We start from the raw sequence: 22,452 nt of genomic DNA, 5'->3' as shown, positions 1-22,452 counted from the left end.
CTGAACTCATACTTGCTTAAAGATAAATAGATGCTACTTATCAACAACACAAGATTAAATCTCACATGTGCATAAACTGAGCCACAGCTGTACTTTGCGACTTTAGACCAGAACACAGCTGGCATTTTCCCACACTATTTCAATTCTAAAGGAACAAAACAAAGCAAAACACAGAGACAAAGCAGGAAAAGTGGACAGTAAACCACATGTTCGCATTGACTTTACACAAGCCAGCTTATAAAGAACCAAAGAAATAGACTGAAATAAACCCATGCTTGGCTGCATCTTCCCGTTGCACTTGCCCCTGAATACTTATGAAAGTATCCAAAATTATGTTTCCTGATATTCATCAAGACATTTAATATGGCCAATCTATATTTTCAGGTATGATTTTGTAACTCAAGAACAGCTCTGGGCGTCCATAAGGGTAGACTGAATTCTATGCTAGGTGGTCAGGATTCAATTAGTCAAAGCTTTTATTCCTCACTTTACTGGGAAACTATATCAGCCTCCTTGTAGGCTCTACAAACACAACAGAGTACTTGCTTTATATGCCAAGACACTGAGTAGTTTTAACTCCGGAGCTCAAGAAGGCTTACTTCTGAATGGTGAAGACTATAGATGTATAAGTTCTATATAACCAGATTGTCTTGGGAGCTCATGCCAGGCTCAGGGTCCCCTAAAAGAAGGTTATCTAGTAAATTCTAGGTGAACTGTCTTGGTTAAAAGGAGAAATTACGTGTGTACTTGGTCAGCAGTTGCTGAACTCCTTTGCTTTTTCATTACATTTCAGTCATCTGATCCTTGAGAAATTGTCATTGTGTTTCTTTCTCCCACCACCACAAGTAGAGACTAATATTAACTGCTGAAAAAAAATCTAGGTCCCAGGCTGAATGTGATTGGAAGTAACGTTTCCTTTCAAGTGAAAATAGAAGGTCAATTTGTTTCATGCTTTTCTTAAGCAAAAATACCCTCCTCTCCCAATACCAGGGAGCCAGTGGGTGTTTAGCAGCTCCTGTGGGCCCAGCCTGCAAAGCCATGCTGCAGATGGAGGGGACCAGCAGGCATCTCTGTTTAATGGTGTCAGAAAGGCTATAAGTTGTGGATATTATGTGTGGCAGACAGAATGGCTCCCTAAGGAGGCACCCATGCTTAGTCTTTGGAACTGTAAACATGTTTCATTGCATGGAAGGGGGAAGCTGACAAATGGGAGAAGTTTATAGACCTGACGATAGGAGGATTTCCCTGGATTACTGGGGTGGGCCTCCTCTAATCACATAGACCCTTAACAGCTAGACATTCTCAGCAGAGAAGATAGGCTGGAAGGAGAAATTGGAAATTCCAAACATGAGAAGAACTCCATCTCCTGCTGTGGGTTTGAAGACCACCTGAAGGGGGACATAGGGTGTGGGAGTACATAGGTGGGGACTGCCTGGAGTCAAGAGAGGATCCCAGCTGAGAGCCAGGAAGAGAAGGGAGCCTCAACCCTGCACATACAAATACTTAATTCTTGCAACATCTGACCAGCACAGAATTCTCCCCAGGAACCTGTAGATAAGAACCAGCTAGTGGGACCTTAGGTTTAGCCTTGTGAGATAAGGGAAGAGGAATCAGTATCCATTATCTGGATTTCTACAGAATTGGGCAGGCCGCACTGACACTGCCTAAATTATGTGTTAATTTGTTAAAAGGTCAGTAAAATAGAAATAACTAGACTATGCAGTCCTGAAAACAAAAAGAGGACCTAGAGGGTGGGGTCTACGAAGCAGAGACTCACTCCTTATTGAGACAAAATGTGCAGGAGGAAACATCAGAGAAACAGAAATGCTCAAAGAACTTTGGAAGCACTTGTAGAAAATGGAAGTTGTGGTGGCGGTGGTTACTGTGTGGTTATAAGTGTGGGTGTGTGCACAGGAAAGTGTCTGAAGCAAAGATTAAAAAATAGAGCCTCAGGATGGTCAAGATGGCTCAGAGGATAAAGTCATTGGTCTTCAAGCCCAAAGACCTGAGTTTGGTTCCCATGAAACCTAAAAGGTAGAAGGAAAGAACTGACCTCTTCAGGTTGTCATGTCCTCTGATCTCCATTGTGTGTATGCACGCATGCGCACACACACATGCATACATACACACATACATGTACACACACACACACATACACACACACACAACGACCAAGCAACCAACCAAATAAGTAAGAAGATACTTGAGGTTTGCTCTGTCAGGTGTTAACTTAAGAATCATCCTCCTATTTTTATTAAAGTTTAATTTAGGTTTTGTCAGGTTGTGTCTGGTGGTTCCTCTAATCTAGAGTGTGTACAGTCTTGACTTAAAAGAAGCCTTATTTTTATTTCATTTGTATGAACGTTTTGCCTTTGTGTATGTCTGTGTACCATGCGCATGTGTGCTTTCTGCCAGCAAAGGCCAGAAAGAGAGCTTCAGAACTCTTAGAACTGCAGTTACAGGTGGTTGTCAACCACCATGTGGGTCCTGGGAATCAAACCTGGGTCCTCTGCAAGAGCACAGAGTGCTCCTAACCTCAAACATCTCTTCCTCCCCTGGTCCTGACTTTGAAGATGAGAATTCCTTAGTGGTTCATTTGAATGCCTGTTCAGTTACTTACACTAGGCCGAAACTTCAACCTTCTCAGAGGGTCACCATGCCAGACCTCAGCGGGTCTCATCCAAAGTGTTTGAATCTCAGCCTTTGGACATAGATCTTCAGGGAAGCTTTCGACAGAAGCAGGGGCCTCCATTTGACAATCTGCCACTTCCCCAGGACCGACCCAGCAGTTTTCCCCAGGGTCGGCAGTGTCCCACTCTGCTCTCTGACTCCCCATGGTGACCATGACTGACATGCACACTTAGCTCTGCCTCTTGGGGACAGGGACAACCTGTCCCTCATGGGGAGGAAGTACAACGGCCTTCATGAACATCCACTCCGTCACAGACTAGAGCTGCGCAGTGACAGATGTTTGGACGCACCTCAGAAACAGTGTATCACTTTTCTGCTGAGGGGTCTAGTCTGGCTCCAGTCAACCTGCCAAGGTCAGAAGCTGATGTCAAATGTTTCTGAGTAGAATGATGGAATGATAACAGTTATATTTGAAAAAAAGTAGTAATGTTCATATGGAAGAGAAAGAAAGAGTAGAGGACTTACTGGAAAGATGTCTGCCCTGATGGCTAGAATTGAGGATGGGAGAGTGGCATCTCTTTGGGACTTGCATGTGCGTGCGTGCGTGCGTGTGTGTGTGTGTGTGTGTGTGTGTGTGTGTGTATGTGTGTGTGTGTGTGTGTGTGTGTGTGTGTGTGTGTGTGTGTGTGTGTGTGTGTGTGTAGAGGGGATATAGCTAGGGAAAACCCTGGAAGCTACTCCAGACTCCCTCTCTATCTCTCTTTCTTACCTCTTCACTCTGGGCACATTGTTGTGAGCATGACTAAACACCTAGGATGTTACAAAGGTAAACATTTGGACTAAACTCATCCAACTCTACAACAAAATCATTCACTTCTCATTAAAATGGAATATTCCAGAACAAATTCCATTAAGCCACTTTAATTCTTAATTTGTGCTCTCTGCACACTATCTGACCCGTTCTCAATATTTTCCACTTTAATTTTCATTAGAATCCATTATGCTTCTTGTAAGATTTTTTGCAATAAATATTTTATTTATTGATTTCTTTGGTTTCTAAAAAGTCCTGCTGGGTTACAACTTTTCCTACATGCGTCTTTATGTATGGGCTGATATTTCTATTAAGTTCAGTATTTCTGGTAACAAAAGCTGAACTCTGCCAATGGTTTGTTCTCTGTAAAATTACTCATGGATTTTTATCATTTGGGCTTTTTTCAGGACCTTTTCACATGTATGTATGTATGTATGTATTGCTGCTAATGTTATTATATACTGAATGAAAGACTGATAATTTATATTCCTGTCACACTCTATGGGAAACAATAGAGAGTAATTTGGGATTGCAGCATTGCCAAATCTCCCTGTCTGAAGCAGGATGCCTTCTTTATCTCGCAGGCTCATCCTTGCATTGTTTTCTCTTTAGGAGATGCTGCCCATCCTATAGTCTTCCCGGACAGTTTCTGGATTTTACTAATTGATTTCCAGCATGTAGAAAATCCCACTTTAGGTGCCATTTGCATTAATAACCTGCAGCTTTGACAAGTTTTTTATTCAATTACTTTTGGTTGATCTTTCACACACGGACTAGTTCCAAGATTCCACAGGAGTTATAAATAGGTATGTTTGGAACAACATAAGATTAGTCAAGGCCATCTGGCGTGATGACTGCCGGCTCTTAACAAGCACAGCAGGTCAGAATGTATTCAGAGTTGAAACTGGTGGAGCCAAAACATCCGCTCACTCAGAAACTGTGGATGGATTCTAAGAAGTAATTAAGAAAGAAAGTGAAAAGCGGCTTTCACTTGAGCTGTAAAGATGCTAGAACAGTGTTCCACAGGCAGAATCTCACTAGCATACTCTACAGCCATGGTGCGCTTACCCCTGATGATTAATGAAGAGAGTAATGGCTGCCAGAGCCTTGGACAGAGCTTTGCAGGTTTTTCCGATGTCTATTTTGTTAAATGGGTGGTATTTTCTAAGAATTTACTTTTGATAATGACCAGTGTGCCAGTTTGAGTCTTCATCTTTTGCCGGAAAAGATTTTCTGGGGTTGAGGTTAACTCTTTGAGTATGTTAGTTACTTCTTGACACATTTCTAAAATGGGTGAGCTTCTTTCACTTGGTAGAAAGCTCAGGGAAGGAACAGAAAAGGTGTCTGTTGGAGGTCACAGCTGTGTGGCCAAAGCCTTTGCTATGTTTGAGGCAAAACACAAATGGGGATGGGGCCAGGCAGTGCTGTGAGGAGCCCAAGCCACTATTAGAAAACACACTTTATATTCTTCTGTTTCCAAAACTATATCTCAGTGTGCTGCTGGTTGTACAGGTCTAGAAAATTCTGCTGTGCCTTTGCCTCTTAATCTTCCCAACCAGGATATTTGAATTTCAAATAATCAGAGTACACACTGCCCCTCCTCTACACACACAGTCAGCCTCCACATCCATGGACCCTCTGTTGACAGACTCAATCAGCTGCACACTATCTGGAAAAGAAAAACACAGCCATAGTGGGTACATATAGACATGTTCTTAGTCATCATTCCCCAAACAGTACAGCATACACACTACCTTCATTTATACTGCATTTGGGATCTCTGGTATTGTGACATGATTTAAGGTTTATTGGAGGGTGTGTATGAGTCCTATGCAAATACTCTGTAGATTTATGTAGGGGTCTTGGCCATATGCAGATATTGCCCTCTATAGGTACTAAAGATGTAGAGAATCTTATTCTTTAAACCTTATTTGTAAGGTCATGACCTCATTTAACCATAACTACAAAAACTGTATGTTAGCTATTGGCATGTATGCTTAACTAAATATGCATGGCAAAATAACTTGTACAAAAACTGCATATCTACCTTTATATTTTTTCAACACCTTTCTTTTCAAAAAGTCCTATCTGGCTTGTGATCTCTGTCCCATTTGGTCCCTGATCTAATATTATTGTGTCTCTGAATCTTTATCCACTGACATTCTTCCTTGTATCAAGCAACAAATTCTCCAAACTTAATGTGGATGTCTCCCACCCTGACTTGTAAGGAATCCAATGTGATAATAGTCAGAGGTATGATGTTTGAGATGGAATAGGTCACAAGAGTGGAGCTATCATTTATGAAATGAGCACTTGAAACACTGGGGCTAATAAACCATGATAGTTGCTCTCAATAAAACCTGCTCCAGGCCCATGAATATGTATCATCAAGAAGCCCCACTTTGAGACAGTCTGATGGACAATATTATCAACAGTCCTCACTGCATATCCCTTCCACATGTCCAGTTGGTTCTAGTCTTCAAAAAGGTTTTACAGTTACAAAGAATTCAAACATATATTGGTTTCATCTCTGAGTGAATTCACTAGTAAAAAGACAAACAATAATTTTCTTTTCTTTCTCCTTTCCAACAACTTCATTCCTGAAGCTGTGAGGGGAAATGCCCTCCTTTCTGCCTACATCGTCAAATGGTTCATGCCAACTGCTTGGGTAGTAGAAAAGTCATATGTTTAGTTGGACCTGAGGCAGCAATTCTTGGCACATTAGTCACAGCAGGCTAACTGCTGTAAAAAATAGCCCTCACTATCTAACATTTAGCATTGTCAAAGTCTCTGTGTTTCCCATGCCACAACAGCAAAAGGCAAAAGGCACTGGGACATGAGATCTTAAACTGAACAGTGGAGAGAGAGGTAAGAGAGGATGAAGATGGATGGAGGTGGAGATGGGTTCTCAAGGGGAGGGGTTTAATGAGCCCTGATAGAAATGGGATGCACATCATGTCTACTCATACATCGTGATGAGAAAGAATCCAAAGGGTCACAGAGGAAGTCTGCAAGACCTTGTATTTAAGTCACTGTGAAATAAGATTCTGAGAAGAGAAAAGACCTCCCAATAAAACCATAGTTTCCCAAACCCTTCACATTGTTTTGCTCCATGAAAAGGCTGTTTATTAGAATTATGGAAATCCTTTGATTCTAGTGTAGTTTTCGGTAATTTGCCGGTAGATTCAGGGTCATATTTGGGGTACATCACCCCGGTAGAATCTTCTAGAGTAGAGAAATGCTTTCTCAGAAGTGGAGCCATTCAGGCTTAACCAATGAGGGCAAAGTATGGGTCCTTTGAATGTAGCCTCTGGGCAAGATCATGCTCCAGTGATTGCCCTGGGTTGTTAAGAAGTTGTCTCTAACAGAACAGAAAAGATCACTGGTGGACTTGTAACTACTCACCTAGAAGAAGTAGATGAAGAGACTTTCAGCACTCCCCACCCCTACTTAGTAGACTAGTTAAAAGCTCCAAACACAAAGGAGTATTTTTAGCATCAGATCTGTAAAGCACATTGTACCCAAGATGGGATTTGAGTGAACTCCAACATAGAAAAGTCATTTTACAATCTGGAGCCGTGTCACATGGGGAAATGTGTTAAATAATACTTTCCTTTCCAAGAGGATTGGATAGCTTGTATAATGAGTTTCTTACCTCAAGATTTTTTCTTTTTGTTAAAAAAATTGTCTTCTGCTACAACCGTCACATTTCGACTATGGACAGCCAAAAGAGATCACATTCTTATGGCAGAGTCCTTTGTCTTTTGATCTTTCCTCTAACATTACTCTGTAATGAGTAAGTTTCTGCCAAGGTGTCCATATCAAGGCCATAGTCACCAGAGTTTAAGTATGTGAAAAGGCCCAGCAACACAGACTGCCTTGAGATGGTTGCTGTTTGTCTGGCATCCTTTGTTCTCACAGGTCTCTGGTAATAGGCCTGTAGAACCTAATATGCTTGCTTGAATATCCCATTCAAATAATCTGTCTAAAAGCAGGCCCTGGAATGTAATAGAATGCCAATCAAGGGCATCAGTCCTGTGGTCAGCCCCTGCACATCTGACATGAGCAAAGCTTTCCTTGGCTTCATGTTTCATCCTCCTCTAATCACCAGTGGAATCAACTCAGATGTACAGTTTAAGGATGAATGAATCTATTTTTTTTTCATGGTACTTCCCCCACCCCCAAATCAATGTTTATTGTTTTGAGATCCCAGTTGAAAGACATTAAAAATAAAATACACAACTTCGGGGGTGGGCAGAGGTTGCCATTGTATTCTGGAAACTAAAGCCATTCAAAGTTAAAGGCACTTGTTACTCAGGCATCTTGACACCCAGATAACTGCTCCTAACAGTGAATAGGCATCTTGGTAGTGTGGCTTCAGATAGGATTGGTATAAGAAGAAGAGACAAAGTGGAAGCCACATCTCTTCACCCTGTTTTAAAAACTGCATTGTCAAACTCCTTTGAGGTAAGTACAATGTATTTAATTAATCTTTTTGGTTTACTCTATAGAACTGCATAGTAGGATTCTATTGTCTAGAGGAAGCCTGGGGCTGGATCCAGTCTGGCTTGATAACTCACCTGTTTTGCTTTCATTGAACAATGCCCCTTCTCACCCCTGTAAATCTTGAATTCTGAATACAATCATGCATACTGTATGTCTGGGAGACCGATGGCATGACCTCATCATGGAAGCAATTTACAGGCACAATACAAATGCATGCCTGTATTCAGAAGTGTTTTTCTTATAACCATTGTAAACTAGTTCATTTTGTAAGGGGCCATTTCAAGACAAGGGCCTGCTCATTCCGGCAGTCACAGTTGCTCCGAATGCAAAAGATGGTCTGGCTTGTGGAGCCACTGTGAGGGTGACTCTAACTCAGTTGGGAGGGATTTGGTGTCTTTGAATAAGGCCTTTGCTGGCCCAGTGCGCACTTCTTCAGGTTTTGGAAGTCAGCAGATCAGAGAGACTTGGAGTCTGCAGCCAAGAGTGATATAGACCTGTACTGCTATTTTGAACTTGTTCCTATGAGTCAGATCCAAGGGTATCTTTATACCTTTGGTAACACTACCTCTCTGTGGGACCTGGAAAGGCAGTCTGTGTCCTGGTCAAGTGAGGCTTACTCCTGAGACCCAGTAGAAAACTCTACAATGGACGGAACAGTGAGCCACGTCCCCAGACACAGGTGCCTGACACCACGAGTCCTCAAGTTCATAATCCTGTGACTATCAGTCATGTAGACAATGTCCCAAGCTCCTGGTATTCTGACTAGATTCCACCCCCACGGTTAACCTGGCAATAGCCAGGTATGTTCCTCCCAACAGTTACCTGACCAGGGACCTATTGACAGTTGATAGCTAATGGGAAAGGGAGAGCCAGGTTTCTCTAAGGGTGCAGACGCTGGTGGGTTGAACATTCTCCACTGAAGGCTTTTCATTCAAGAGTATATGGTCAGCACATACTATGCTTGATTGATTAAAAAAAAAATGGAAGACAGGAGGTCGGGTGGGTAGGGAGGGGGAGCGGGGATAAATGTGGGAGGAGTGGGACTAGGAGATGTATGAAATCAAAATGCATTGTATAGAACTGCCAGAAAAGTAACAAAAAATGAGGAAACAATAAAGGAGTTGGCTCAAGAGAGGTTAAGAGCACATAGGGCTCTTGCAGAGTACTTGGGTTTGGGTTCATGACTACCTGTAACTCCAGCTATAGGGGGTTGATAGTCTCCTCTGGCTTCCAAGGGCACCTGAACTCATGTGTACAACCCACACATATTACTACAGTTTAAAAACAATAAAAATAAGTCTTAGCCGGGCCTGATGGTGCACGCCTTTAATCCCAGCACACGGGAGGCAGAGGCAGGTGGATTTCTGAATTCGAGGCCAGCCTGGTCTACAAAGTGAGTTCCAGGACAGCCAGGGCTACACAGAGAAACCCTGTCTCGAATAACAAAACAACATAAATAAGTCTTGAAATGGGAATAAAAATTATATATCGATTTTGTGAAAACTAAAAAAAAAAAAAATAAAATAAATGACTTGTAAGATCAGTGAACAGGCCATTCCTGGAGATTCTGTAACCTGACATGGAGGTAGACAGATAGGAAATGCACATTACTTTGTAAGCATGTAAGAGAACTCTCAAAAGACAGTAAACAATTGTAGTGGCATCCATTCTTTGTAGTAGTACAGATTAAGGAAACAATGTGTTCTTTATCCTCTGAACTGAAGAAAGTGTTGAAAAATATGTGTACACAGTCAGAAGTAGTTAATCAATGAGAATACACACTATTCAACCTCTTTAAAAATTAGTGTTATCTACTAAAGTTAAACACACAAAACAGTTTCAATAACCCTAGCCTGAGAGATGGACACATGAATGGGAAGCTGAGCACTAAGTCAGTACATTTTTGCAATTATGTTTGATAGACTAGGCAACTGGTACCCATGTGACTTCAATACCCATGTTTATGTGAGTGTGGGCATCTGATCAGAGTGAGCATGACAGTGAATTCGAGTCCCAGGGAGAGTGTTAGAATAGTGTAAGACAGTCTTTTCCATTCCCCGTGGACACACTGCAAAGTTTACTTACATGTAGATATTTGGATATTCATAAGCAGAAGGGCTGAAGGGAACATGGAGCAATAAAAGTGATAACTATACTTAGGATATGAAGAGATAATGAGCCCAGAAACATATTTCCCTTCTTCTCTTCAGCCCAAGCCAAGTTGGAACTGATTGCTCTTCCAGAGGTCCTGAGTTCAATTCCCAGTAACCACATGGTGGCTCACAACCATCTGTAAAGGGATTCGATGCCCTCTTCTAGTGTGTCTGTAAACCTCTACAATACACACACACACACACACACACACACACACACACACACACACACACACACACACATATATATATATACACACATATATATGTACATATATACATATATATACACACATGCATATATATATGTATATATAGTCTTGAAAAGGGAAAAAAGAAAAGAAAGAAGATAAAAGAAAAGGAAAGGAAAGAAAAGAAAAGAAAAGACAAAAGAAAAGGAAAGAAAAGAAAAGGAAAGGAAAGGAAAGGAAAGAAAAGAAAAGAAAAGAAAAGAAAAGAAAAGAAAAGAAAAGAAAAGAGAAAAGATGAGGCCAAGAAAGGCATTTTTTTTTTCTAATGGAAGGAGTTCTTTCTGCAGTGAACCAGTGGCTTTGAATGATGCCAAGTTTTAGCTTACTTCCTATCTGGGCTATGTTGTTGTTTTAGTGGATGCTCTGTTTTTTCTAGACTATTTGATTAGCTTGTCTTTCTCTTGATGGAAGAATAAATATGTGCTTTCTCTTTGTGAGGCCCAATCAGTGGTCTCATCCAGTCTCTGAGTCACTCTATTTATCCCTTGGGTTCTATTTCACTCCATCTTGAAGACATTCTCCTTGGAGCCTGCTAGCTCCCTGTTCTTACTTTGGTTTCCATCCAAGCTTACAGTGTGATCAACTTCCTGGTATTTGATTTACCAGAATTCCTGTTATCTTACCATTTCTCCCCTTCTATGGTTCACATGGGTTTTACCTTTGTTTTGGTGGTCTTATGAATCAAGGCACCAGGAATAGACTATCTTGGTGCTACATTGCTGAAGAGAATCCTCCCCTTCATATTACTTTGTTGATTACAGTTAATATGTGGCAATGGAAACAGTCATGAGAGCTTCTGAGGCCATTCCCTCTTTGCAGACAGACCTGCTGTGATTTGACCATGATGTCATCTTCTGAGTAAACTATTCCTCATGTAATGCAAGGTAGGTTGTAGCAAATTCTATTTTTCTACTCCATCCTCACCCTGGTTTGTTTATGTTATAAATTGATGACCTCCATTAACTGAAAGATGTGAGGTTCCTAAGTATCTATTTGAGGCTCAGAATTCATTTGATGTCTTTGGAAATCCAGCATATAGCTGACATAATCAAATATGCTTTGACCTGAGACATGAACTTTTAGTCTTAGGAACCATATCATCTAATCCTCACAACCCTGAGGCCCCCATTGTGTCTCTGTATTGGATTGTGCCATTGTCTTAGATCACAGACACCATGGATATTTTGACCTTTTACATTATCAATAGTGTGTATGCACGTTCATGTGTGTATGTGCATGTGTGTGCATGTGTGTGTGTGTGTGTACATTCAGTATATCTAACTTATTTTTTGAGACAGGGTCTTTCACTGAACCCAGAGTTCACCCATTCAACAGGAATATCTGGCCAACAAGCTCTAAAATTCTTTCTGAGCACACACTCCTATGGACTAAGATTATAGGTAGGGAATACCATGTTTAGCCTTTCTTACATGGGTGCTGGGGTTCAAACTCAAGTTCCCACATTGATGGGACTGGAGCTTTAGCTGCTGAACCATATCCCCAGACAAAATTGTTGTTATTATTATTATTATTATTATTATTATTGTTGTTGTTGTTGTTGTTGTTGTTATTTTTATAGTTAGCATGCAAAGTAACTGGCATTAGAACACACACACACACACACACACACACACACACACATACACACACACCAATTCTCTTTGTTCTTTCCCTATCAGATCAATTTATACAGTAGCTATTGGCCCCGATAGTTCCTTTTAAATTTCTGATCACTAGCCTTCACTTAGTTCCTTGACTATAAATCTCACCCACGATAGTGTTTTTGCAACTCAGGTTTACTTTCTTCCCATTGCAAGATGCTGTTGCAATGTTACCTGTATCCTTCTTGACAGACTTCTCCTTAAAAGCCTTCCTGACCATCCTTAAAAGGTGCTGGGCACTTTTGTTCCTCTGTAAAGATAATGCAGGCCCTCTACATGAAAGGAAGCATCTAGAATGGGGTATTTTATGATTATTATACAGATTGCATTCTCTGGGTCTCAGTTCACAATGGAACTAAATTTAGGACATCTTACGAAACTTGACAATGTAGATTGGTGATCTGCTCAAATGCAGGAAGTCAGAGGGAAAATCCTTCAGTCTTCCTGCATACCCGGGCATACCTTAAAACAGTAAGGATGGCTATAAGAAAGAGACACGAGGGCTCAATGTATCTATCGCCCATTGTTAGAAAATAGTAAAGAGTGCCATGATCAATAAGAAATGACTAAAACAGTTATTTTAATCTATAGCAAGATACACTGAACAGTAAGCAATCTTTCTAACTCAATGTGACCAAATAGGAAAATAAAATGAAGCAAAATGAACTGCTGGATTTTAGTTTAATAAAAAATTGGAAATTGTTTTGAGTGCTTTTTTTTTATTAAAAAAATTGAATTTGCATTTAAAAGTTAACATTCACATTTTTCTTTTTCTAAGCCAAAATAATTTACAAGTTAAAATTTGGAATACCTCTATGAGACCCCTCAGAGCTCCCAGGAGCTAAACCACCAACCAAAGAGTACACATGGAGGGATCCATAGCTCGAGATGCATATGTAGCAGGGGATGGCCTTATCTGGCTTCAATGGGAGGGGAGGCCCTTGGTCCTATGGGGACTTGATGCCCCAGTATAGGGGAATGCTAGGGCAGTGAGGTGGGAGTTGGGGGTAGCACGGTCATAGAAGCAGGGTGAGGGAGGATGGGATAGGGAGTTTGCAGAGGGGAAACCAGGGAGGGGGATAATATTTGAAATGTAAATAAATGAACTAACCAATAAAAATAGTGATAAAAATAATAGAGTTAAAGACTATTTAACCTGTGGACTAACTTACCGACTCAGAAACTAATATTAATGTCAATTTCCATGCTCAAAAACTTATAAGAAAACAAAATTTGCTCATGCTATATGATAGATCAAATTATAATATATTTTAAAATAGGTTAAAATTAGAAGTAATTATAATGTATTCAATTAGTGTCTTTTATACAGGGATGATTAAGTGAGATTTTTTTTTTAAAAAGGAAGATAGTTTTGAAAAAGTCTTTTATTCACTAGAAGGCACATAAAGGCAAGTCTCCGTGGTAGTGAGTGCCATTCCCAGACATTTGAAACGTGAAAGTGTAAGGTAGAAGAGAAAGACTGACAGTATTCAGGCACTTCTTAGGGCCACCATCAATCAAACACTCTTTCTTTGCCGTGATTGTCCACAAGGAACTGCCTGCATGGGCATGTGGTGGCTGACAGACTTACAGAAATACTGGGGCATTGACTGACACTAACAGTCTCCAAGAAGAAGAGATTCTGCCATGTCACCCCGCAAGACTCTGAATCTGAGGGAATGTACAGCAGCTGAGGTGCACACTTTTTTTTTTAAATAGATATTTTCTTTATTTACATTTCAAATGTTATCCCTTTTCCTGGTTCCCCCTCCGAAAACCTCCTATCCCCTCCTCCCTCCCACTGCTTACCAACCCATTCACTCCTGCTTCCTGGCCCTGGCATTCCCCTACACAGGGCATCGAGCCTTCACAGGACTAAGGGCCTCTCCTCCCATTGATGACCAACGAGGCTATCCTCTGCCACATATGCAGCTGGAGCCATGGGTCCCTCCATGTGTACATTTGGGTTGGTGATTTAGTCCCAGGGAGCTCTGGGGGTACTGGTTGGTTCATATTGTTGTTCCTCCTATAGGTCTGCAAACCCCTTCAGCTCCTTGGGTCCTTTCTCTAGATCCTCCAATGGGGACTCTGTACTCAGTCCAATGGCTGGCTGAGAGCATCCACTTCTGTATTTGTGCATACTTCTAACCTGGCTCCTTTTTGTTCTTCCTTCTGACAACTGAGTCATTCCCAAAGGTAGCTTAGGGTTCTTGTTCTTATATTCTAAAATAGCCTCCCACAGGCGTGATGCTGAAGATAGCAAACACTTGTGCCATTTTCCTTGGACGATCCTTTGAGCAACATTTTAAATCTACTTTTTTTTAAATGGTTTTCTTGGCAAGCAACGCTTCATATGATAGGTACTGTTCTCTCTGAATGGGCCTCAAGGGCCTCATCACACTACTGTGCTTTGTAGGGGACATCAGAATCAAGGTTACCAACTTCTAGAACTCAAAATAAGGCCCACAGAGCTTATCAGTCTCTCTGAATCTCCATTTTAAGACTCGTGGGTCAGACACTCATCACTGTTTACTGTCTCTGTCTTCTTGCCCTTTCCCCTGTCCAGACATTGACATTGGATCTCCTTCTCTAGGAGTCTTCTGCTGTCTTCTAGCAAATCATGATTAATATCTTCCCCAGTTTTCTTAGGTCTCAGATATTCTCATTACCTGCAATGTTGAGTGACTCATTTCCAAAGAAAGGGACTGATTAATTCAACTATTGGGATATTCACATTTTAATTTCATTACAGTGATGATTCCTATCATATGAAAATATGCAAAGAACATGTTCAGGTACCAATTCAAGAAATAATTTAATTACAATCTCTGTGACTTTTGCTTTTTCAACCCAGGCTGACCAAAATCTCTTTCCTGGGGTAGATCCTACTTATTTTTGGTGAATTTCATTAACTTTTGGGACTACACATGCATGGATATCTTTACCAGTAGGTTTTTTCTTTTCTTTTTTTTCTTTTTCTTTTTCCTTTTTCTTTCCTTTCTCTCTCTCTCTCTCTCTCTCTTTCTTTCTTTCTTTCTTTCTTTCTTTCTTTCTTTCTTTCTTTCTTTCTTTCTTTCTTTCTTTTGTTCTTTCTTTTCCTCCTCTTCCTCCTCCCTTCCTCCTCCTCCTCCTTTCTTTCTTTTTTTAAAATCTTCACTGAAAGTCAAAGTGCTTCACATGCCTGTTCATTCTTACATTATTTTTATTCGTATATTACTCTTTTAGTTTCTTTTTGGTTCTGAAGGATAATCTTTCAAGCATTTCCACTGATTGTCTTTAAATAGCATTTAAATGTGACTTCCCAAATTTCTGATGAGAAATCAGCTGGGGATCTCACCCGGAATCTGATAATGTTATTCATCACAACCCTCACTGATATTCTAGAACTTCTCTGTTGTGTGTTTTTAGTTTGACTACAGTGTGCTTGGGAGTGGCTGTTTTGAATTTCTTTATCTAGATATCATTGAGTTCCTTTGGAACTGTAGACCCATGATTCTGTGCATGAAGTTTGGAAGTTTCTGGCTACTATGCTCAGAAACTTTCCATGTTAACTCCTTTTGTGTGTGGGGAACTTTGATGATGAGGTGCAAGTCTCTGAGACTATGCATTTTCCTGTATTCTGTTTGGTCTTTACTATTTGGACAGAATAATTAACCTGACTACATTCTGTTGATTCCTGTTTTGGATCTGTGGTTGAGTTGTTATGATGACTTTATACTAGTTTCATGATAATACATTTTTAACTTCAGAATTTGTATTTGATTATTTTTATAATTTCTGTCTTTCTGTTGTTGGTCTATGTTTTGTGAGCCATTCTCATGCTTTTCTTTAATTCTCTGGGTTTTGATTAGTTCTCTGAACCTATTGACAAAAGGGAATGTAAAGTGCTTGCATGTTCAACTTACCATTTCAACTTCCTCAAGGACAATATCTATCTGACTTTAAAAAGGAGAATATACATGGGTCATATATTTGTTTCTTTGCATATATTGTAATTCTTGTTAAAAATAGAATATTTAAATTACACATAAACTCACATGCACACACACATACACATAAACACATGCACACATATATGCACATGTATCCACATTTGCACACACATATACACATATGTACACATACACACACGTATGCACATATACACATGCACACACATGTACACAAACACGCACACACGTGCATACACAAATATGCACATATATACATATACACATATATAAACACGTGCACACATGTATACATATGCATACATGTACATACACACATGTACAGAAACATGGATATGCACATTACACACATACACACATGCATACACATGCATACACATGTACACACACATGCATGCGTGCCCTCCCACACATACATGCACACATACATGATCATGCATGCACATGCACACACATACACACACTTACACATACACACTCATATGCATATGCGTATGTGTATCTGTATCTCTATATATCTGAAAAGCAAATGTCTCCCTCCCAGGATTTGTTGATACTGCTGTTGTGGTTACTCTGTGATTTTCCTGGACTAATTCTACAAAGTCTCTATCATTATGTGTGACCACTGAAATCTCTCTAGGTTAGCTTCATGGTCAGCTAATGATTATACGAGGATTGTGTTAAATGCCTTCCACTGAGTTACGGTCCCAGCTCTCTCTGAGGAGCTACACATGTTGCAGTTGCCTCCAGCATGTCAGCAGCTAGTTTAGATCACAGTGAGTCATCACTTCCTGCTTGTACAAGACCTCAGGGCCCACCCAATGTAAAAAAAAAAAACCAGCTCTTCTCATTTTCTCTCCTGGGTTCACATTACACAGCAGGACTGTTATCTCTGTTACAGGGATTCCGAAGAATGTGGGGAAGCCCATGACAAAATCTCATTCTCTAGCTTTTCGTTTAAAGTTGTTTTTTTTCTTTTTATTAGCTCCAATTAAAGCTCTTCCTTGGACAACTATATTTTGAAAAACAATTGCTATTGATTTTTAAAATAAAACATGACTGTTTACAGAGCTAAAACTTGCTGATGGGGCCAGAAAGTCAAGTCCTAAGAACAAGGCCTTTTAGAAAGGCCAAATAGTGAATCTTCTCTGTAAATGATTCACATAGAAACCTCCAAAGTCATCCTGGTCCTCCAGGACCTGCTGAGTTACCTGCTGCGTGTCTGGCTTCCCCAGACACTGTAGTTTCAGTGTTGTCTGCAAGGGCCCTGTGTGGCAGAGAGGAGCTGGGTAGGATGCCACTAACTGAGGGCTCTCTATGTTCCTCAGCTGCATTCTTTGGGGATATCTTTCTAGGTGTTTGTAATCCATTGGAGTTCTCCGAGTTCTGAAGAAGTTTGATATCCCTCACTACCTCCAAATTCTTACATGTGTTCTTTTGGATAATTTACAGCCATTTAGAGGTCTTTTCTTAACCGTCTGGACACGGGTTTCTTCTCTGACACGGTTAGTAATGTAAATGCTTTGCCTTTCACTTTTAGACCTGAAATGAACTCAAACCAGTTTCTCTGCATATGTGAGGTGGAAACCAGTCTCCTGCTTTTCCTTCCCAATTTTCCCATGCTATCTCTCTTCCTCTCTTCCCACCTCGATCTTTAAAGTCACTGGACTGTCTGTCTTTCCTGGAGTGGATCTAGTTCAGTGCATTGCTGTCAAGTGTTGCTCATTCCTGCTGCATAGTAAGCTTGGCTCTCTCCTCACACTGTCTACTTGTTGCTAACCGACATTTTTTTCCCTGTTTTCTCTTTGGGTAGTCAATGAATCTTCTCATTTTGTCACTGGGGCTTTCGTGCTCTCCGTAGAGAGTTTAACTAGCTGTTCCTACAGTCCTGTTGAGTTCAGCAAAAATCTTAACACTGTAGTTTTCACCTTCCTTTTAAGCTTTGGTCTTTTGAGAATCTTTCACAAAATTTGCTCTCTTTTAAAAAATATATCATTTAAAACATTTTTCATTCTTATTATTTTAATTGAGAGATTTTTCCCCCTCCGTGAATTTTTCCCCCTCATATTGCCAGGAATGAAGTCTTGTATTCACATTTGATTCTTTTGACTTCTGTTCCATTTCCCCATCACTTCATTACAAAAGCCTGCGAGCAGTGTCTGCCAGGGTGATAATTTATGCAAGCTAATGGTACACAGGAGAAGCAATACAAACCCTGCCTTCTACATCCTGAAATGCCACATGAAACTTTCAGCTCATTTACCAAGCCTTCCCAGCCTGTCATACATCTTGCTGCGTTCTTTGCCTATGTTGCCTTTACCTGTTACATGTCAGTCCTTCAGTGCTATATGTAGCAGGGAGGAGGAGAGAGGTGGGTGTTCCCACCACTGCCTGGCCTCTTGGAGCTGGGAGTGACTGCAAGTCCACCTGACTCCAAATCATGCTCTTTCCTCAGATCTGGGACCTCTGGGAAGGATGTTCTATTAGTCCAAACATAGTTCCCTGAAATGCATGCACTCCACTGAAGAACAACCCTGTCTGAGCGTCAGGGAGACAGACATGGGAATCAAAGTGGCCACAAGTTTTTGGGCAGGTAATTATTTCCTGTTTTTGTTTAGTCTTCCATTTAATGCACCAGACTTAACCACCTGCTAATGATATGTGGGAGGCATTTGTAGAATTCAGAGCTATGCATCTCAACTTTTATATAGTAGACACGCAGCCCACACATGAGCAAATAACTTGAAAACGGAGAGAAAATTTAAAATATGTGTGTCAAAAATTAACAATGACACCGACTTCAGTGACTTTTATGGTGACAGACAGGTTTTTCTGGTCATACCTAGAGAAGCCTGAGGTGCTTCTAGAGTGTTTCCAAAAGAAACAACTTTCTGTTTGTAAAATAATAATAATAATTAATAGTTAATAATAATAATAAGAGAAGCAGTGGACTGGCGAGACTTCTTGGTGGGTGAAGCTTGCTTGCTGCCAAGCTTGATGGTCTGAGGGCAATCCCTGGGTCCAACGTGGTGGAAGGAGAGAATTGGGTTCTACAAGTTGTCTTTTGACCTCCACATGTGCACTGTGGCATACATATGCGCCCACGGACACACTTAATCATATAGATACATAAATAGACACATAATTACTTCTTAAAAATAAAGGTTATGTACCACAAGTATTATACATATCATGGTGACTGAAGCTAACACTGAGGTAGTTAATACTTGAAAACTACCAGGAGAAGAAATCCTAGGTGTTTTTCATACAAACACCTAAAATAAGTATGCAAAGGAACGAATATGCTAATTAGTTTGATTATAGTAATCACCTCATAATACATACATATATCAAAACATTGTACCATAAATATATGATTTTCAATTATGCTATAATAAAGCTGGGAAAAATGAAACTCAATTTATCCTGCATTATCCTCTTGTGCAAGCTAATTTGATAAGCCAGTGTAGAACCAAAAATAAGGAAGAGGTCAAAGGGAGAAATGCTGCTTTTATTAACTTGGAAAGATCAGTTGAGGAGACCAGATATGTAATGTCTCAGTTGGACCGATCTGATCAGATGGATGAAAACAGTGGAAACGTTATTATCACCATTCTAGGTTCACATTACTTTCTGATTCAAAGAACAGCTTAATTTTTTATACAGTATCAATATATGAAATTAATCATACAGATTGATGCTATGAAATAATGGTTTTCTGCTCAAACATTCATTTTCCTGCATTTGGCAGTGCTTCTCCGTGTCCCTCCCTACCTCTTCCATCCCCGTGACACTCACCTTCTCTCCTCTTGTGTCCACACTGTTGCTAAAATAAAAGAATGAATCATCCTCATGGTGCCAGAATGGAAAACTCATGTGGATTTTCCAAGTATTAAAAAAAAAAAAAAAAAAAAACAACACTCTAAGTAAATGGTCAGCACACGGTGGGGCTTAATGGAATGCTTTTTGATGAGTTGGAGGCCTTGCTTAATCATCTCTAATGGAAAGATGAAGGCTCTGCTCTACGCCACTGCCAATGATTGCATCTGCTGGGGATTTGATGACACACCGCTTGCTTCCCATTCTCAACTTATCTTTATTCAAAAACAGAAACCCCCAAACAAAATCCTTGCCAACCACCTCTAACTCACGCTTGTATATTATATCTGAGGAGCTGTTATATGTGGGTCAAGGTGAGGAAGAATAAGCTGCCCTCAGTTTCCATGGACACAAAGCCTTCTGCAGATGGTAGCCAGGCCCAGCATCTCTCTTATCTAATGACCCTACTTGCAAATTGCATGATTTCTTGCTATTATTTTTATGAGTTTCTTGGGCTAGGGGAATATGAAAATGGTGAGCAGGAGAGTGGGAAAGGATTTTAATTACTTTAATGGGGAAGTGGGTTAATTACGGCTCAAGAAACCACAACTTAAAGCCATATGAGCATCTTATCTGATGAGACTATATCCCCTGTACAGCTCTGAATTTCATTTATCTGATCCGTGGTGTGGCAGACAAACACTGCTGTTTTTTCCTGGGTATTAAATCATGTATGTAGGACACTGAAAGCTGAAATGGTTCGTGTAGAGTACGGCAGATGGTATATGCTGGCAAGACCATCATGTAGAAGCAATCCTATTACTCAGTGAGTTTAGGGTCAGCCTGTTGCATGACAACATCCTGTCTCACAAAACTGAGAGAGAAAGAAAAAGAGAAAGACTAAGGAACCTAGTTTTATGTCAACTTGACATGATCTAGAATCATTTGGAAGAAAGAACCTCACTTGAAAAAAAAAATGTTGCTACCAGATTGGCAATTTTGTGGGGCATTTTATTGATTCATGTGGCTGGATTCTGCTTCACTCTGTGTAGTGGCACCCCGGGTTGGTTAGTCCTGGGTGGCATAAGAAAGGCTAAGCAAGCCACGAGAAGCAAGCCATGAAGCAGCATTCCTCTGTGGCCTCTGCTTCAGTTTCTGCCTCTAGGATCCTTCTAGTTTCTGCCTTAAACTCCTGGCCTGACTTTCATGGAAGATAGAATAGAACCATAAGTGCTGAAATAAACCCTTTTTCTCCTCCTGTTGATTTTGTTCATGGTGTTTTTTTTTTTCATCAATAGAAAGACAGAAAGGGAGGAGGGAAGAGTAGAGGAAAAGAGGAAGGAAGGAGGAGAGGGAGAAGGTATAGGAAGAGGAAGAGAGGGAGGAGGCAAGAACAAACTTCTGGAAATTAGTCTTCCATGCAATAGGATCGAGAGATAAAAACATGAGACAGGGTTCTCTGACTGGGTTAGTGCCTTTGTTGGAATGCTTTATGAAATTCCTTTGGTTGTGCTACCCTGACTAATAAGAAAGTCCTTTCCAGACACCAAACCTACTGACAAAGGACCTTAGACTTTGCAATGCCTTGGTCTAGAACTGTAATCGATACATTGCACAGCCAGAGGGAGTTCATCCTCTCAGCTGGCACAGACCAAGGCAGTTTGGGGTATCTAGGAAGAACAGACTGCAAGATGAATTCCCATGAAGTTTACTTGCTTCTTTTGTGATAAACTCATATTTCAGAGGATACAAATCTTCTATTTATAGTACAACTACCACGGGTGACTTCTCATTCATTTAAACATATCTTGAAATAGTTGCTTGCATTTCATCAATGCCATCTCCGATGCTCAAAATATCTCAGAATGTCTACATACACAGGTCGTTCTGTAGACAAATCCCTCAGGAGCATGAGATGCCCTTGCTAGCTCTGCAGACAATATTGTCCTTGCATTTGCAATGGCCAGGAGCCTGATTTGCAGTTCTGGGTTAAATCTCTGGTGTCCTCTTATTGTATTGACTTGAGCCAATGGCAGCATGCTTGCCGTCTTCAGGCACTGCAGTTTCCCAAGTCTTCCATGGAACATACTGTAACGGGGTTTGAACATCTATCTTCATGGCCTCATTGTGTGGTTAACTACTTTTAAACCTTAAAACAATCCACCGTGGCAAGATTTCCAAGCTTCGCTGGTCATATGTCTGCTTTTTTCTCTTCAATGTTACTCCCCTGAAGTTCAAATAGAAATGAATGATTATATTATTTGCTGAACTTGGCATATTAGTAGTCTCTAGAACATTAACCATCCAGCTGGCCTCTTTATTTATCCTTTTCATTTGAGACAGATGGACATGTGTTAAAAAGATTTTTTTTCTTTATCAGCTATAAATTACCTGGTCTTGAATGAAGCATGTCATCTCCCAGTGTCTGCTTTCTCATCATCAAACAAACAAAATACCTCAAGACAACGTCTGTTCACCACAGTGCCTGCATCCTCCCTGCTTAGCCCATAGCTTGGCTCCGACCCTTGGCGTTTCTGGTGACTAGCACTGGCCATAGGGCTCACTATCAGAGAATAAATGTGATGAGAAGTGACATGTGGCTGAATTCATTATTTGTCTGCTGCTGTGATAAAGCACCATTACCAAAAGCAGCTTGGGAAAGAAAGAATG

At 40.5% G+C, this 22,452-nt stretch overlaps 1 long non-coding RNA gene across 5 annotated transcripts in view; it reads left to right on the top strand.

The window, feature by feature from the left end:
- The window catches only part of Gm36372, a 27,378-nt gene extending 4,926 nt beyond the window's left edge, over positions 1 to 22,452 (top strand). The window contains exons 1-4 of one of the 5 annotated variants that reach the window (XR_381301.4): positions 6,234 to 6,310; positions 11,114 to 11,236; positions 18,419 to 18,556; positions 22,163 to 22,451. This is a non-coding gene — a long non-coding RNA (predicted gene, 36372). Of the gene's footprint in view, positions 1 to 6,233; positions 6,311 to 11,113; positions 11,237 to 17,160; positions 17,469 to 18,418; positions 18,557 to 22,162 lie in introns of those variants that run through there. The other 4 variants (XR_872509.3, XR_381302.4, XR_381303.4 and 1 more) reach the window with 4 other exon arrangements.

The sequence above is a fragment of the Mus musculus genome, chromosome 12, assembly GCF_000001635.26.
Source record: "Mus musculus strain C57BL/6J chromosome 12, GRCm38.p6 C57BL/6J".
Classification (NCBI taxonomy): Eukaryota; Metazoa; Chordata; class Mammalia; order Rodentia; family Muridae; genus Mus; species Mus musculus.
This window is presented reverse-complemented; position numbering and strand designations above follow the sequence as displayed.